Genomic DNA, 19,388 nt, shown 5'->3' with positions numbered 1-19,388 from the left:
GGCTAACAGTTTGATAGAAGTCATTTATAGAAAAGGTTGATGAACAAACAGATGATGGATGGGTTAGTAATCCATAAGCTCTGCTGACAGAAGGCCACAGAGGAGGAACATTTCAGATTTTACAGGAAACAATTTGTTTTACCCTTTTTCAGTATATTAAGGATACTTACATGTTTGATGGTACTCATTTGAAATAATCGCTTATTTTTGCACATTTACAAAGAAGATCCTTCCATGTATACATTCTCTTAAGTGTGATGTTGAGCAAATGGTTGCAATAAATACACCAGTTACCAATCCAAAACCTCTCTTCCTCACCCTACTATGAGGAGTGTGATCTTACAAGCATTCAAAAATAGCTCCACCAAGCAATGGCAGGAATTCCTAGGCAGGCAGACAGTCATGTCTAAAAATAGCCCACAGCCAGATGGTCAAAATACTTGGGGTTGGAGAGTGTAAGAGAACATTCAATAAGTAGTCACTTTACATGCTTTAACTACCACTGTGAAAGATCATTCATTATATTAGCCTAAAACTAAAATTACTATCTAAAGTCATTATTATTTATTGTAATCTCCTTGATAAAATCAAAATAACACAAAAACAAATATTTTAACATCCCATGGTTTTCAAAATTAGGCTCACTTTTATTATCAGTTAAGGAAAATCAGGGAGGCAACTGCCTCCTCTGCCTCAGCCTGACTATGACCCTGTATTAGTGAGATATGGGCTTTGAACTGCAGGCAGGAATGAAGCTGGTGTGCTCCATTAAATATGCAAAAATAGTTTGCAAGTATGACAAAGAGCAAATGTACTGAGAGAAAAGTTAGGCATAAAAAGAACCAGATGTAGCATCCAAGAGTTTGGTTTGGCCATGTAAGGCATATGAATGAGGATAGTTTCACAAAAATGTGCTGATCAAAGTGAATTGAACTTATAAAGAAGATGACCCAGGAAAACATAAGACAAAGTATCTAAGGCTGATCTCAAGAAGCTGAACCTTACAGAGAGGATGACAAAGGACCAAGATGATACGTGTTCAAGAAGATCCATCCACTACAAGATATCTTAAAACTCTTTGGTATGCCTGTGCATGCAAGACCCTCTCCCCACACTCCTCTCTCTCTCTGACATATGAGGCATCCTATCTCAATGTATGGTACTACTCAGCTGCTGTACTCACCTGAGAGCAGAATTGGCATATATTATATTTCATCCCATCCCTAATGGTCTCCATCACAACCACTTCCATTTCTCATCATCCCTGCTCACACCATTTTTACCAATCATTTCCCTTCTGTGTCTTCAGCCACTGCTCTCTCTCCCCTCAGCAATATTTCATTCTAAACACTCTGTCTTATCTGCCATCATTCTCAATGCCCACTCATATGTACCACTGTGACTCACCCACTGTAGCCCAATAAATCTTTAAGTATCCTCATATCTTCCTCTTCACAGCTCCTACACCTTTCTATTCTATTCTCCTTCCTGAACTATCCCTGTATCTCCCACCTCACTCCTCTACATACTGGTATGTATCTGCATCTCTAACCCTGCTCATTACTTACTACATTATCCTCCACTTCCACTTGTTTACTCCTCCCTCACAATCTTATGAAAGCATCCATTCTCATCCCAACCCATGATCCACTACCTGTATCCTCCTTTATGCCCACCTTGTCCCTTGTTAGTTTTCTCTACCACCCCATCTCTACTTTCATTTTATCTACTTCAGTCATATATCTCTTCTACAACAAGAGACTTGTTCTTGTTCCTCTATCATACACTATATTTTCAGCACCTAGCATAAAGCCACCCACCTTGACTTTCCCCACCCATGTACTTCCTCTTAGTAGTTGGAACTTTTCCTTTTCTTTTTTGTCTTGCAAGTTACATGTCAACCTCACAAGTGCTAGTAGAAAGAAGAAAAAAGCACCCAGTATACTCTGTAAAGTCGTTAGTATTAGGAAGAGCATCTAGCCATAGTAATTATGCCAAAGATGACATTGAAGCTCAACATGGCTCTGCAGTTTGCTGATTCCTTGTCAAACTATCCAACCCATGTCAGTATGAAAAATGGAAGTCAAATGATGATGATGGTCACACACAAATACACACACTCATGTACATAAATATACAACATGTATATAAATAGAAATCTACAGTTACGAGGTGAATGTAAAAGACAGAATTTTAGCAAAATAAGCAATCAAATAACACTTCAGCAATTTCGTCACAAAGTATAGCTACTAGATAAATAAATAAATAAATAAATAAATACAACCTTTCACTGCAGTAAATAGTTATATATATCAGTTAGAAATTCACCTGAGATCAGCCTTGATATTACATGGATAAATGTTGCATGTATAAATATATACATACATCTTTAATGGACTCATTTTGTATTTTTGGAGACAATAATGTTTTCCAGTATTAAATCAAGTAGATTTAGACATTTGCATACGATCATATAAATGATTTATCTAAAAGAAAACAAAGGAATGTACAACATTTATATCATTCATTCCAATTACGTTAAAATGATTTATTTCTAGTCAAAGATAATTTATCACGATACACGATATAAAGTGCTTCTATATAAGCTATTCCTTTTATTTGAGTAATTTTGAATATTTTCGCTTTATGACTATCACTTTTTAATTCAATGGTTCATATAAAAAGTGGGTCATTTTTAAAACTAAATATTTGTTACAATAATCACTTGAATGATAAATATTCCATAGTTATTTTAAATTTTATTATGTAAAATAGCATTCACTTTATTCAACTTGCTATTTTGATACAAGTAACGTAGCAATTTATTAATTTTCGTTTTTTTTTTTTGTTCAGGGAGCAATACATCAATACAAAATTTATTTTGAAAATTATTAGGCAAAACTAGGGGAGGAAAACTGAAACATTTTGAGTCTTTTCTTATTATTTTGGGCATAATGCTTTGAAGACAATCATTGCAAATCAGGTTCTGGTAACCTACAACTAAATCCCAAACACTTTATATTATATATCATCATCATCTTTTAACGTCCGTTCTCCATGCTAGCATGGGTTGGACGGTTCGACCGGGGATCTGGGAAGCCAGAAGGCTGCATCAGGCTCCAGTCTTATCTGGCAATGTTTCTACAGCTGGATGCCCTTCCTAACACCAACCACTCCGTGAGTGTAGTGGGTGCTTTGGTCGGATTGGTACATTTTACGTGCCACCGGCATGGAAGCCAGTCGAGGCAGCGCTGGCATCGGCCACGAGTCGGATAGTGCTTTTTACGTACCACCAGTCCAGGGGTCCTGCCTGGTTCAATTCGATTTCGATTGCCCCAACATGTCTTCGCAAGCAAAGGGGGTTGGCATGGGTGCCTGTCGTCGGATGAGGTTCTATATCGACTTCACTTGCCTCAACAGGTCTTTGTGTCCAAGGGAGGAAAGGCATGCGTAAGTGGGCCGGGCTCACTTGTCCTGCCTGGTCTTCTCACGTACAGCATATTTCCAAAGGTCTCAGTCGCTGGTCATTTCCTCAGTGAGGCCTAAAGTTCGAAGGTCGTGCTTCACCACCCCGTCCCAGGTTTTCCTGGGTCTACCTCTTCCACGGGTCCCCTCAACTGCTAGGGATTGGCACTTTCTCACACACCTATCTTCATTCATTCTCGCCACATGACCATACCAGCGCAATCGTCTTTCTTGCACACCACAACTGATACTTCTTAGGTACAACATTTCTCTCAAGGTACTAACGCTCTGTCGAGTATGTACACTGACATTACACATCCATCGGAGCATACTGGCTTCATTCCTCACGAGCTTATGCATGTCCTCAGCAGTCACGGCCCATGTTTCACTGCCATGTAGCATGGCTGTTCGTACACATGCATCATACAGTCTGCCTTTTACTCTGAGCGAGAGGCCTTTAGTCACCAGCAGAGGTAAGAGCTCCTTAAACTTTGCCCAGGCTATTCTTATTCTAGCAGTTACACTTTCAGTGCACCCACCCCCACTACTGACTTGGTCACCTAGATAACAGAAGCTATCAACTACTTCTAGTTTTTCCCCCTGGAAAGTGACGGAAGTTGTTTTCTGCAGATTTTCGGAGGTTAATGCTCCCGAGCATATATATAGATATATATATATATGTTACTATTATTATCCTCACCTTTCATTGGCTTTGATATGAAAGTATAGAAAAACAGACATAAAATGATGGTGATGATGATGCAGATGACATATGAGGAGGTGCTGAAAAGTTCCTGGGTTTAAGGGTATCACAAAAGGCCTAGTTGGAGACCCAACCTTCAGAGTTTTTTTTACAGGGTTTAGAAAAAAGAAGGACCACTACAATAAGTGTGTGAATATGTTAAATAAAATCATAATTAGCTGATCTTCCCGTATTTTCTTTTACCCAAAGCCTGGAACTTTTCAGTACATCTCATATATCTAACAAACCATTTGGTTACTTGTTTTGTTCCTTTATCTACATCATGAGGTTTGGCATCCTAAGATCAACTTACATCATTTTGCCTATGTCTTCCCTAGTTTTCTTTTTACACAGTTTCCTTCCAGGAAATACTTTACCCAACAGTCATCATCCAATATTTCTTACATGTTTTGTACTAATGCATTTGTCTCACTTGCATATTATATATGATTTCAATTATACGTAGATCATTCCTGATTGCCGACTAACATTAAATATCCAAGAGTTTCGTTTCTTTCAAGTCTAGTCACATCCTTTAGGTTCAGTGCCAACATTTCACCATCATACAGTGTTGCAGTTTATACAAAAGCATAATGTGATTTACTCTTTGCTAAAAGAGAGAACCTCTGTTTTAGTCAGCTGAAGTAGTAGCTCACTAAACTTTTTCTGTTTTCATTCTAGTTAGCATACATCAAAAGCACATGCCACCACTGATATTGAGTTTACATAGGTAATGGAAAGTATCAACTATTTCTATAGAGCCTTCTGAGCATTTGAAAGAATATATTTTACTGCTAACTACTCCTGTATCTGCTACAATCAAAGTCTTTACTCACTGTTAGCTTGCTTATAATCCCACTGTACTGCTTGTTTCTACACTTTGTCATGATATTGGAAACTTCTTCTCCAGTTCTTCAAATTGTTGCTCACGCTTTGCTGATATGTAGCTTATCATCTGCTTGTGTAGTTACTATGGTGCTCCAAGGATATGCATGAAAATTTACGGGTTGTTTTTGTCAAGTTCCATTTTACTGGTGTTAAGACTAGTTTCTCACACCAACTTCTGGACTGTGAAGTAGGGTAGTGGATCCTGCACTTAAATCTGACTGAAGGGTAAGTCATCAACATATGTATCAATTATTGTAGAGGCCGAGTATCTGAAACTTTTTGACTTGTGAGGATAAATCTATGTAACCCATTGTGAGATATTGAAGTGCAAAGGATGTAGTCAAGATAGAGTATGAATAAGAAAAGACGAATCCAACTTCGGTAGATATTTTCAACATCACAGCAACTTCCCTTGATGGACTGTGACATTCCCTGTCTTCATATTCTTAAGCCGTTTTGATACCAACCCACTTGAAACTGCCCTTGGTTCTATGATACAAACTTCACGTTTTAAAGTGATCTAAATTAGTATCATCCATCAAAATTTGATGTTAATTTATGTTCCAAATGCCATTTAATAATGACAAAGTTATTTTACTAAAATTTTCATTATTTTCATTTTCAAAATTAATTGAAATAAAGGCAGATGTATTTCAACAGAAACATGGTAAGAAAAATGGTTGAAGGCCATTTCGACCATATAACTCTCCACTTTAACAAATGGTTCTCTGGGGTAGTTTTTTCCCCTACAAATTTTTCAACACCTAGAAGAAAATTTCCAGCAACCCCTAGTAGAACTGTTTTCAAATCACCTTCTCAGCATCATTTTTGAACTCACACTTTCCTAAGAACAACTTGTTTCACTCTGACATCCCATTTCAGTCTTTGAAACCTTATGACTTAGATTCATGGCAAATATTCTGCTTTTGTAATCTCTCTGTTATGTAATCATGTCATTTAGCTTCTCTTCAAACTTTTTGATATTATTCTTTTTATGCACTTTCATCAAGTCTTTCCAGGCTTTTCTTTTTCTTAATTTTTATGATCTAATTTAGTTACATTCCATTACTATTTTACTTTTCATCTGGTTGAAACCTTGTTTTTACCACAGATCTAGCCTATAATGTTCAGCAAGATCTCTCATAGAAACTCACTTGTCCTGTATATTATAGATATCTATCTCCTCCTCTTCACTTAGGACATCTCTGAAATTACATTTAGTAGAAGGATGTTTCAGTTCCCACACCTTACTTCTCCAAATATATATTTTGTCTTACTGTCCATCTAGCACTTTTTCTGAGATCTCACACACATATAGTAGGCTTCCATACAGTTTCTGCCCATCAATTTCTCTCTCATGGTAATGGTCAGCCAAACACTATAGTAGAAGACACAAGTGTCACACTGGGATAGAATCCAAACACATGTGAATACAAAGTTAATTCCATATTTGTACAGTCATACACACACACACACAAAGTTGTAATGTAAATAATTGTCCAAATGGATTTAGATCAATGATTGTAATGTAGCTTGTTTTGTGTTTCTCAACTAATTGATGTAATCTAACAACAGTTTGAAAGTAGCGAAAAACTGATTAATATGGTAACTGAATTTTATATTTCATCATTATCAGATTGATATGAATTTTTTCAAACTAAAGTAAAAAGATTAACCAACTGGAATAGAAAATGAACTGTTGTGGAGCAGTTGCAGCCATCACACAGATCACAATCATAATCTGAGGCAAGATGGAATGACAAAGCAGACTGAATCCTTTGGACTTTGAGATTGAATAGTGAAGTGACTTTCTCTTACCAGATCAGGCTTTTGTTGTCCTGAACTCAGGACAGCATGCTAATAAAACATTCCTTAATTACATAATGCTCTCAATATTTAAGTAGTGAGATTTATTTACGTATTTATCAATTGAGAAAGACACAATTTATATGCTCTTTTTAAGTAGTTAACACTCTTTGAAAGGTAAATGAGAAAGGTCACAGCTGTGTCATTTAGTGTGATAATTTGTAGTATTGGATATTCTATAATTGTCTTATATTATTATGTGAATTATTATCAGTACTATTAGTTCAGATCACAGGAAACGCATGTACATGTATATTCAAATCTTACAAAATAAAAAAAAAGTGAAATAATGTCATTAGTTGGCAGCTTCTGAAGTGTAGTCTACCTATAAGTTGACATTAACTCCTTGAAATTATGGATTACAATAATTTTCATATTTCACAAGTTAATGTATAATCAGCTATGTGATCAATAAGATTCAAACCTCTTATGTTAAAGGATAATTCTGCAGAATCCTTTGATTTATTATTCAGTTTGAAAGGTATCTTATGAAACCAAATGAGAACAATAAAATAGATTTATTTTGGTCAAGTCTGGGAGACAGAACAGCTAGTTACTTCATTGAAATGGAATGACCTTAAATTACAAAAGGAGAGGCTGAAGATGTCATTTACATACAAAGGGCAAAAATTATATTGCATCTAAATTTACTAACATCAAACAGTGAACAAATAAGACTATATTCATTGAAACAACAGCTTGGACCACCTATCAAAAACTTTGTCAGATCTCTTAGGAAATTTACAATATCAAAATCTTGTAAATTCCATATATCAGGAGCCTTCAGGGATGCATTTTGCCAAGGACTAAACAGAGAAACAGATCAAAAGATGATTTGCCTTGTCACAAAGCTAGAAAAGCTTATATATTGCAGGATCTTGCTTTGTACAGTTCAAAGGATGTTATGGACAGTATTCCTATTAAAGATAATAATCCCTATGTTACTTCTATGGGGGAAATCAACTTCAATTTTGACAAAAACCTGTTTTTAGTGTGGACCTTACATATTTGTAAAGAATGTACTGCTACTAATAAACATTGTTGTAACTAGAAGGACATTTTTGCCAAGTTATGTTCCAAACCAATAGTATTAGCACAATTATTCTTTGAAACAGTTAAGCAGAAATTTCTTTTTGGTGCTATTGATGGCTATTGATATTGGTGAACAGCTCTTGATTCGTCAAAATGTAATATTTGCCCAAAAGTTTGGAATTAAATTATATGCTAAAAGTGAGATTATTGATGTGAACATAATTGAGAAAATATTGTAAGCATTGAAATAAATAATCTCTAGACATTGTAATAAATAATTTCTGGAGTAAAGATTGTTTGCCAACATAACATGGCAGTCCTGGTTTAGGACAAATGTTGCTGTAACTTAGCCCCAGGAGACATCATCTCCAGCTGGCTATACAACATGATCTGTGTCCTTATATTTTCAAACAATAGAATCTAACACCCTCACTCAGCTCAAAACAATATCTGTGAAATGCAATAATTGTTCAGCTAGAGAATAATTGTTCAACTAGAGATGGCGCTGCCAAATTTCTGTTCGAAATATATAGTTTTCAAAGTGACAACTGGTCACTGATCTATAAATTAGAAAATTACTATTTCTAAATCTCACAATGAGAGATATTCAGCAACAATATTTTGGAGTAAAGATTGTTTGCCAACATAACATGGTAGTCCTGGTTTAGGATGAATGTTGGTGCAATTTAGCCCCAGGATGAAGAGAAATAACCCAGAAATCATGATACACAGATATTGTTTTGAGCTGAGTGGGGATGCTAGATTCCCTTGTTCAAAAATATATGGACACAGATCATGTTGTATAGCCAGCTGGAGATGATGTCTCCTGGGGCTAAATTACAGCAACATTCATCCTAAACCAGTACTGTCATGTTATGTTGGCAAGCAATCTTTACTCCAAAGTACTGTTGCTGAATATCTCTCATAGTGAGATTTAAAAATAGTAATTTTCTAAATAACTTCTGGTTAAAAAGTTGAGTTTTCACTGTCTGTGGAATACCTGATTCTGCCATCTGGGAAATTTTGCACTATCAGAATTTTAGTTGAAATTTAATAAGATATCTAGTACATATCAGAACAAGAAATAGTCACTGGATCTGGCTTCATCAAAATTACATTTTGATGAAGCCAGATCCAGTGACTGGAATTTTCTGGCACACTATCATCCACAGATAACATTCTTGCAGTTGCTTCTTTGTCTTCCTCATGAGTTTGCACTTCTTCTTCTGCTCCAGATGACACACAATCCTCCGAAACTTTACAGGCTATTAAGGCACTGACTCATCAAGTTTCACTAATGTGTAGGGACCATTCTTCTTCTACAGGGAGAACCAGATGTTGCTCTGTCTCACCTGGTGAAACCATCTAATGACGACTTCATTCAGAAGGCTGGAATAGATGTCATTTGATGAAGGAACACTGTACAATGAATTCATAGACCCAAACTGTAACTTTTAAATGCTTTTACACCAGGTCACAAATGTATACAAGTTAAATAATCATAGGAAGCGTTTACAAGTGAAGGTGATGTTCATCTTCTGTGTATTCTACCTCATATCTGCTCAATGTTTGTTAGCTGTTGCGTGAGTTGAACAAGAGCTAACAAGGTCATGTCCACACACACTACTGTCATAATGACAAAAAGAAAGGACTGAGTGCTTGAACCTTAAAGGTACATGTGCCACCTAGTGGTGAGCTATTTAGGCAGCTACTGTCAGGGGAGGTCACTGTACCTATATATCATTTTAATAAGAATTTTTAATATTATTTATCTGTCAATTTATTTATCTAGCTATCCATATTGACAATTACATCAATAGATGGACAGGAGGAAAGCTTACATTGAATATGATAATAAACTTATCATAGACAGAAAGATAGATGTTTTCAACGGTAGTAAAACATCTTAGTAAAATAACCATGGACAATATTTTTTTTTTAAATTTGTCATTCAAACATTGTATTGATAGCAAGAAAAGTAGATGGAAATAAACAACTGAACAAAATGAAATAATCTTAGACTAAACTTAGCTACTGAAAACTATGGTGGTAGTGGTGATGATGGTGGCAATAGTGAGTGGATAGTGAAAAGTGTAATTTTTAAAGATTGAACTTAAATTTGTTATGTTGCTTATCATTTAATGCATGCACGTAAGTGCAATTATCTATAGTCTGCTCATTTGAAAATTGAAGCTTGTTCATAAAATATGGATGACAAATGATGTAAGCTAACAAGAGAAAAAATGAGACAGCATAGGCAACAATGTAAAGAGAAGTGGAGGGTCAAATTACTAGAACAAGCATGAGAGCATTAGCATACAGAAGGGAAAATAAATAATCAAAAAGTATTGAGTATTTACAACAGATAATGGAATGTGTTCAAGATAAAATATAAAATGAAAATGAGAGAACATGTCAAAACACCCTGTAAACATATGGTTGAAAGTTACAACATTGGTGACATGAATATTCTCTGTAATCACTGTGAAGCTCTTAGATTTATAAGTGAACCTCTGAACTGCTACAAGAATGGGAAAGTCATGCCACTTCAATTACAGCCTTATCCAGAAGAACTGCATGGTGTTTTTAAATGAAAACAATATAGAATATACGAGGGGGTACCCAAAAGAAACTGGAATTTTGCAATATTTTATTCACTTAGATTTACATGTTTACACTTTTATTGCCACTTTTATTAAAGTATTCTCCATTTGAAGCAATTCATTGGTCCAGATGTGTTTTCCACTGTTTTGAAGCAGTGCTGGAACTCTTGCAAAGTGATGCTTTTTAATGCCTCTGTTGTTTGCTTCTTCACCTACATCTACAAACTCCATAACACCAGCTTTCATCACCTTCGAAAAATGGTCTGGATTAACTTCCAGCTGTTCTTTCAGTTCATGACAGGCATTCAGTCATGACTGCTTTTGATCATTGAGGAGCAAGGGAAGCACAAATTTTGTCTTCCTTAAGCTGCAGTTTTAACTATGCCTTAAGATAAAATACATTTCCCCTAATGTGGATCAAATCAGTAGAGTTGGAATTGAAAACAGACTAATAAGGTGAAACATTTATATTAGAAGAATCTAAAATATTTATTTTTAAATATAAAAGCTATCAAAGTAGAAGTATTAGACAAAGGAAAAGCAAAGCATTGTATAGAGAAAGTGTAAAGCAAAGAGCAGCTGAAGCAGAATACAAATTTATTTGATTTTTCTCTCTTTCAGTTAGCTTTGATCACTTTGAAGCCTTTAAAACCTACAGTTTGCATGTGCCTATGAAATGCATCAATGTTTTACAAGTAATATGTACACTTGAAATATATAAACATATATTGCATGGAGATTTCACTTTGGGATTTGGTTTGCAAGATTCTTTATATGGGTTCGTGTGTTGAAGCATATTCTGTTGTGCCTGGGGTGAGTCATTCTCTTTTTGGTGTTTTATAATTTAACACATTCACTGGTAAAATTTCCACTTATTTCTTTATTCAATTTTTCTAAAATTTTTCGTTGTGTCTAGCAACCAGTGAGTGAGTTAAATTATATGGTACCAAAAGAGAATGACTCTCTCCCCAGACACAACAGAATATGCATGGAGATTGTTTACATGCAAATAATATGAAGTAGAAAATTATACTCTCTTGAAAGGGGAAGTTATAAAGACAAGTCTTGTTGGAAGATACTGTTATTTTATAAATAATTTAGTCTTGAATAAATGAGGAGCTGATGATGATGATGAATTCCAATTTTTTAAATGTAGGTTTGTCCCCATTAATGAGGGGTGGCTGGATCTACTTCACTCTCACATCAACCACCCTCATACCATCTCACCTGGTTTGGGGCATTCTCCCTCTTCAAGCTAACCCTATAACTTATAATTTAACCCTTTCATTACTGTATTTATTTTGAGATGCTGTGTTTCTTTCAATTACTTTAAATATGACAAAGAATTTAGTAAAATAACTTAGTTATCATTTAGCTAGTGTTAGGAACATAAATGGTGACTAAGGTTTGGTGGAAGGTTTTGATTCAAAATTTACGAAGACGACATTTGTACTCAGAGCCAGAGTTGGTTTCAGCCAAGTTGGTAATAAAATGGTTAAAGAAGTCTTGTAACTTTTGAAATGGAATGTAAGAGAAATAAACAAAGCATTTAGTTATTTATAAAAATTAGGCATTAAAATAGATTTGAAATCAAGATGATAAAAATCAAAAGCAGGTTAATATTAGCTGCTGAAGTATTTACTCTCAGTGTATGAATAAGTGTTAGATGCCGGTAATGTTGTCATTTCAAATATTAATATATCCTCCTATACCTTTTAGGGTTTATTCAGTAAAAAAAGTAAGAAGGAAATAATCAAAATAAGTAGCAATTACAAACAAGTAGCTCTCACAAAGAAATTTAAAAAGAGATAGAATAAAGCAGAAAATAACATGCATAAAAAATTAATTCTGAATCAATAACAATTAGATGTAAGAATAAACAAATGTTCCCCACAAAAATATTAACAAAAAAACTTAGATAGGAAGATGCCATAAAAAATACATGAAAGATGACATTAGAATATATAAAATGTAATTTTATTTCTATTCAAACTTATCATGATTAAATAAGACTTAATTTGATAAATTTATATTTGTTCATTATGAGATTGGTCTGAAGAATTTTTATTTGAATTAGTAGTTCTATTGCTTTTTATCTGTTGTATGTTAATGCATCAATATTTGATCTTTATAAGTTAGCATTAAAATGCCAATAACATCCTTATGCACTCAATCGCATCAGCAAACATGCCTTGGTATAAATTTATGTGAGGGAAGTTATATGAAAATAATGGTAGAACTTATAATTATATACGCATTAAAACATGTCAGATAAATAACGTCTTTTTACCAATGCATTAAACTACAAACTGATATCTTCAAGCAATACTGAAGCAGTCAATGAAGTAGTTTAAGAATATAATGAAAGTGGTGGCTAATTAATATAGCAAATTAGAGATGAAAGCATGTGGCAGCAATAACTACAAAACTACTTGGATATAATTATTTATTGTTGATGATGCAATAATTTCAGTTATGCATTTTATTTACTTTTGACACTGCAACTGTTCCAAGAAACAGTTTGCTTTTTTTACTAGTGTGTGTGTGTGGGGGGGGGGGGGGGTTTAACTATTGCTTTTTATTTTTAGTTTTCATCTAAATTATAACTAAATTTCATTATAAGAAATGTTGGTATAATAATTCTCAGGCATACACATATGACATTTTGCAAATACATTCTAGTGTACATTTATGTAACTCTAATAGTATTAACACAACAGAAAAATCTCAAATAGAAATGAAATACCTCTAGGAGGAATGCAATAATGTAATAGTGAACACTTGTAAATTTAATTAAGATTAGAAAACACAAATAATAAGCAGAGTTAAAATGACTAAGGATGAATGTTTTCAAGTAAATATTACCATTACAGCCCATTCTGAAATTTACATGGCTTTTGTTAGAGTACCAAAAGGGCTGATTTGTATTCAGTTTAATGTAGATATTTGAATTCAGGAGTTGAGAGAAAATATGTAAGTAACTTAAGAAGTCTTTCCTTTAATATGACAAAGTAGTTGGAGCATTGGATAAAAAGTTGTTCCAACTTCTTGCATTCTAAGTTCAAATTCTGCTAATGTCAACTAAGCCTTTTGTCCTTCTAAGGTTTCTAAATAAAGGAACAATTTACAAAAGTAGACTGCCAGAATTATTAGAGCATTGGACAGGATGCCTTGAGGTATTTCTTCCAATGCCTGATCTTCCTGCAGTGGCCGGCTTGTGTTGCACACTTAATCCATTCTTCAGTTTAACATCACCGCCTATTACTTAAGTGCTTTAGTAGAGTCCACTCTGTTGCAAGCATCCTTTCCTACTTCCTCTTAGCAATATCTGAGGCTCAGTAAAGGATCATGGGTGCTGCCTTTCCTCCTGACTAAACAATGAAGATAATGTACACATTATGTATGTGGGTTTATATATTTATATATATATATATATATATATATATATAATATATATATATATATATAGATAGATAGATAGATAGATAGATAGATAGATATATATATATACCTACACATACAAATACACAAACATATATACATAGAGACATTCATACTACACACATACATGCAAGAAATGTTTGTTCATTTCATATTAAATAGTTTTTAATAAACTATATTGTTAGTTATGGCCATATATACTACCCATGATAAAATAATAATTTAAAGTCGAGTATATGAAATGGTATATGTACACACTGCATTACATTGAAACTTATGTTTTGAAAAATCCTCAGATGTATACTTATTCCTTAGTATGTTGTTTCTTGCAGAAGTAGTCACATTGTGCCATATTGTTGGTTTTATGTGGACTGTTAAGCAAATTTCATTACATAATGTCTTAACAGTTAACAAATAATGTAGATGCATGAATGCTGATTTAGATGAGAGGAAAATAATATATAAAAAACTCCAGAGAACCCTAAAGCATTATAATAATAATTTGGAAGCTTTCGGTGATAAGAGAAGAGTTAATCACTTACTTTACTAATCTGATTATAGGGAACATTAATAACATTATGATTGATGTATCAATATTATTGACAAATGCTAAAGTAAGTGACTAATTGCTTACAAGACAAATATTTCTTGATATAAGCAATATTTTGTCACACTGAAAATCAATAGATATAAATAAAGCTATCACAAATGTTAATGGGTGTGAAATTGTTATATTAACTTTTGTTACTATAAATATGCAGCATAGGCAAAGAGTGTGAGTACTATATACTTAACAAATTTTTCATTTGTTATATAGCAATAAGAAGCTAATTGACTATTTAAGCAAATATCAGAATTCTCAGTCATTTTTAAACTTTTGTTATAGTTTTAATTCTAGTTGAGATTGTAGGTCACATTGCTAACTGAAGAGTAATAGTTAACCAGATATTAAACTCCTCATACACAGGCATCAGCGCGTGGCTCAGTGGTTAGAGTGTTGAGCTTACGATCGTGAGGTTGTGAGCTCGAATCCCGGACCGGGCTGCGTGTTGTGTTCTTGAGCAAGACACTTTATTTCACGTTGCTCCAGTTCACTCAGCTGTAGAAATGAGTTGCGACGTCACAGGTGCCAAGCTGTATCGGCCCCTTTGCCTTTCCCTTGGACAACATCGGTGATGTGGAGAGGGGAGACCGGTATGCATGGGCGACTGCTGGTCTTCCAATAAAACAACCTTGCCCAGACTTGTGCCTCAGAGGGTAACTCTCTAGGTGCAAACCCATGGTCAGTGTCTGACTGAAGGGGGTCACCACCATATACAGGCATCTACAACAAGCATACATCTTACTCAACTTCAAGCTAGACATTCAGTTTATTTACCTAAAAAGGGGGTATTCATATGATGAATTTGTTGCATGAAACCACATTATTTTATTATTATATCAAACATATATTTCAACAATATATACATACCTACATACATACTGGTCTATGTGTATACACACACACATAATGGGTGATAAAATGTTAGGTTAACATGATACTATCACCAAGTAGTGCTCAGAGAGAGAGAGAGAGAGAGAGATATCAGAATCATAAACACCAATTTTTTTATCAGGATGAGGTAGACCAGAGGTGAGGACAATTAATAGAAATAGAAAGACAGGCAAATGAGAACAGGAGTAAGAAAGTATTTACATGAAAAGTTGCATACTTTACATTTGAAATCACATTTGGTTACAAATTTCTCATGGTGAGTACAACAAGGAAGCATATGTGCAACTTGGGCAGAAAAAATAACATACACAGTATTATACTCCATCAATATATAGGCATGGCTGTGTGTAAGAAGCTTGCTTCCTAACTACATATAATGTACATGTGTCTTTGTGTCTGTGTTTCAACTCCCAACCCACTGCTTAACAACTAGTGCTGGTGTGCTTATGTCCCCATAACTTGGCAGTTCAGAAAAAGCAAAAAAGACCCAATAGAATAAGTATCAGACTTATAAAAATAAATTCTGGGGTCAATTCCTTTGACTAAAAATTCTTCAAGATGTGCCCCAGCATGGCCACAGTCTAATGACGGAAACAAGTGAAGGATAAAAGCTATGTAAGCAAAAGACACAGAGTTTCTGTGCAATTTCTACCAACTAAATTCCATTTACAAAGCACTAGTCATACTGAAGCATAGGAAGAAAACTCAATCAAAGTACTATGCTGTGGCATCCATCTCAGAACTATCTGATAGCTAAGCAACTTCTTAACTGTATAACCATGCCATATCTGCACCCAGTTTTGTATAACATTTCAACATCATACTCTAGAGAGTTAATCTAACCTGACAAACTACAATATTCATACTTTTAAATTGCAGAAGCATTAACAAAAAATATATATTATTCTCAGGATAAAAAATTCTTATAAAGAGCATTAGCTTGCTCAGTATTTGTAATTGGCATATATAACGGCTCAACAGTTTTAATCTAATATCAATATTAGTTTTAAAGGTTGTTTGAAGTTTTAAATTTTCTGTATCTTCAGTGGAGAATTTAATTAGTTTAAGTAATTATCTTAATTTCAACATTTGAAGGAAGTTGATCTAGAGGAAAATAATTTAAAATTAAATATAGACAAGAGGTACTTGCAAAGCCTGTTAACATATTTCTAGATAACATTTCATTAATCAATGAACATCATCATTGATATAATTATCAACCATTTTCGTCTCAACACAATTCATTTCACAATACCACTAATCATATTTTTGATCACAAGTTCTCATGCAAAATGTATGTGCATATTTGTATATTTTAGTTCATGTAGCATGCTTGGGTATTGTTGCAAAAATCTCAAGGTTTTATATTGTATTTCCACACATATATCTATATCTGTGAGCATGTACATAGATGTTTTTCTTAGTCATACTAGTACTGGTTTATTTTTTTTAAGTGTTTTTAATTTGACAATAATTAGAGACAGGTACTTTGGAATTGTGATTACTTTGAATGAGAGTTTATAATTTTACCACTTATATCAAAGATCTGATGAATTCTTTTCATTAAAAGCAAGGTGAATGCAGGTGAAATTTTAACACAAACAAGGGCTGGAGATTAAAATAATTCTTATCTCAATTAATCCAACTGCATATTTAATTCTTAACTCCTACTGAGTTACTTCTGTATGATGTCCTTATGCACCAGTACATTTTCAGAAAACTAACTATGCCTTTTTTCTTTTTCTTTTTTTTTGAGATAGATAAGCTGACACATTGTGATACAGCTCTTGTACATCGCCCATCCATAGTGTTGTCTGTTGAAGCAGCTTTGATTGACAGATATACTGCAGCCAGTCATGTAATTTTTTATAGTCCCAACTGATAAAATGGGAGATGCATTACATCAAAGATTAGCAAGAAAGAAATATGCTGAAAGATCCATTCCATCCAACAAAGCACATTCAAATTTACAGCATTCTCTATCCCAATCAAGTTGCGTAGAAAAATAGTCTGGAGACTACAGATACAAGAGTTTTACTGCTATTTGTTCTCACAGAAACCTTTCAGAGAACAGCAGATATTTTGTTGACATGTTATCCTCCACCTGTTAGATAGCAAAGCCTGGGTTTGGTGTCAAGTTTACCAGTTTACTGCTGAAGAAATATCACTTCAGATCATATTCATGATTAGAAACTTACTTCCTTAGAATGGTAAGATTATAATACTGCCTGGGCTTTTGTTGTCCAATCCTACCAGATTAAATTGTGATAGATTACGGACTTTGTTTAACCCCTATCTGACAATATCATTAAGGATGGTATGCTTAAGGTAATGGCTGGTGCTGAGGCAGCATGACAATGGGTGAAATCCAAAATCATCTACTTTTGATTCAGTATGGCATGTGCTGCTCACAGATGACAAATGTAAGCATGCTAGTTTAGAAACAGTCATTATCCAGTTGGGTGTCAATCAACCTCAGTGTATAGCTGGTTTCAGTTCTTTGTTAAAAAAAACTTACTTTACATTTCCCATGCACTTTTTGTAAGCATATGAATGAGTATTAGAAGACATCTACCCCAAATCAACATACTCTGATGATGGGGATGGTTATGATTATAGCAAGGCAGACAAATGCTTTATGGCTTATGGTCTGCGACCTCACTAGAGTTAAGAGTTGCTTGGCTGTTTACCTCCCCATGGGATAAAAATATGTGCTATAAGATACTAAAGACATTCTAATTATACACATCAACTTTTTTTCTTTACAACAACCTTTTGGTAATTTATTAATATTGTTATTTTTGAGGATCATACTGATTAAATTGACAATCAGAATTCAGTACCATGAGTGGTAATTTTATATTCTGCTTAAGGTTGTATATTTTGTTATTTAAGTGTCCTTAAAATTATTGTAATGGTTTTTTGATACAGCAACATTCTTGCACTTCTTAAATTTTAGTTACTTTAAATATGTAATTTTTGTGCTTATTCCAAAATAATTATTATCTATCTATCAAATCTGGCAGAAGCAACAAATTAAAACAGGAAATATTTACTGAAGCTTCTTAGAACATAATCAAATATTATTATTCTTGATATGTCTAGATTTTCACACCTAATACAGTAAACAGCAATGTATAGAAACTAGAACATTTACTATCCTTAATATGACAGAATTGGTTTCTTCATTCAAATCTACAATTCTCCAAGAGACACTTTTAGTATTCTTGACCTAGTCTTTATAGCTAACATTGGTCATTTGAGAAAACTCAACATTATTACATTGATCATAACAGTTATTAAAGTATAATGACCTATATAAGATAGAATATTTTTTGTTGAGTTATAGTAAGTCTTTGAGACAAATGACCACTCATTTTCATTGATGCAAGTTCAATTTTAGAGAATTAAAACAAAATATTTTTCTATTACAAACAATCTCATTACTGATAGTAAAAAGTATTTGCTAACTGAATAAATTTTTTGAAAAGACTACACAGAAAAGAGCTTTAAGGAAGCAATAGAAGTCTTTCTCAATACGATGTATACATAATATGATTCTGAAATCAGAATGTGATAGTATAGAAATGAAAAACAAGTGCATTGGAAGAGTAAAAAAAGTGCCAGCTAAAGATGAGTAGTCTTCTAGGTATGTAATGGGAAACGATAAAGACATGAAAATTAGGAATGTTGGGATTTTTAATACACTAATTAAAGTATTTAGTGTGTTTCGGTCAGTTCTACTTATTTAGCAGTTTCTGTGAGTATTGGACAAGATAAAGCACTGCTTAATTTTCTTTATCATGATTTGTCTACAATACATCCTTAGTTTTTTTGTAAAGCAAGTGTATATAAT

General features: G+C 33.8%; 1 protein-coding gene and 1 long non-coding RNA gene across 20 annotated transcripts in view; one reads left to right on the top strand and one right to left on the bottom strand.

Moving 5' to 3' along the window:
- LOC115209155 overlaps positions 1-19,388 on the bottom strand; it is a 1,103,332-nt gene that overhangs the window by 758,930 nt on the left and 325,014 nt on the right. The gene's annotated exons all lie outside the window — the stretch shown is intronic.
- LOC118762518 lies at positions 1,969-18,030 on the top strand. The gene is made up of 3 exons (XR_004998274.1): positions 1,969-2,029; positions 13,930-13,934; positions 18,019-18,030. It is a non-coding gene; the product is annotated as an uncharacterized LOC118762518 (long non-coding RNA).

This window comes from Octopus sinensis, linkage group LG3 (assembly GCF_006345805.1).
Source record: "Octopus sinensis linkage group LG3, ASM634580v1, whole genome shotgun sequence".
NCBI lineage: Eukaryota > Metazoa > Mollusca > Cephalopoda > Octopoda > Octopodidae > Octopus > Octopus sinensis.
This window is presented reverse-complemented; position numbering and strand designations above follow the sequence as displayed.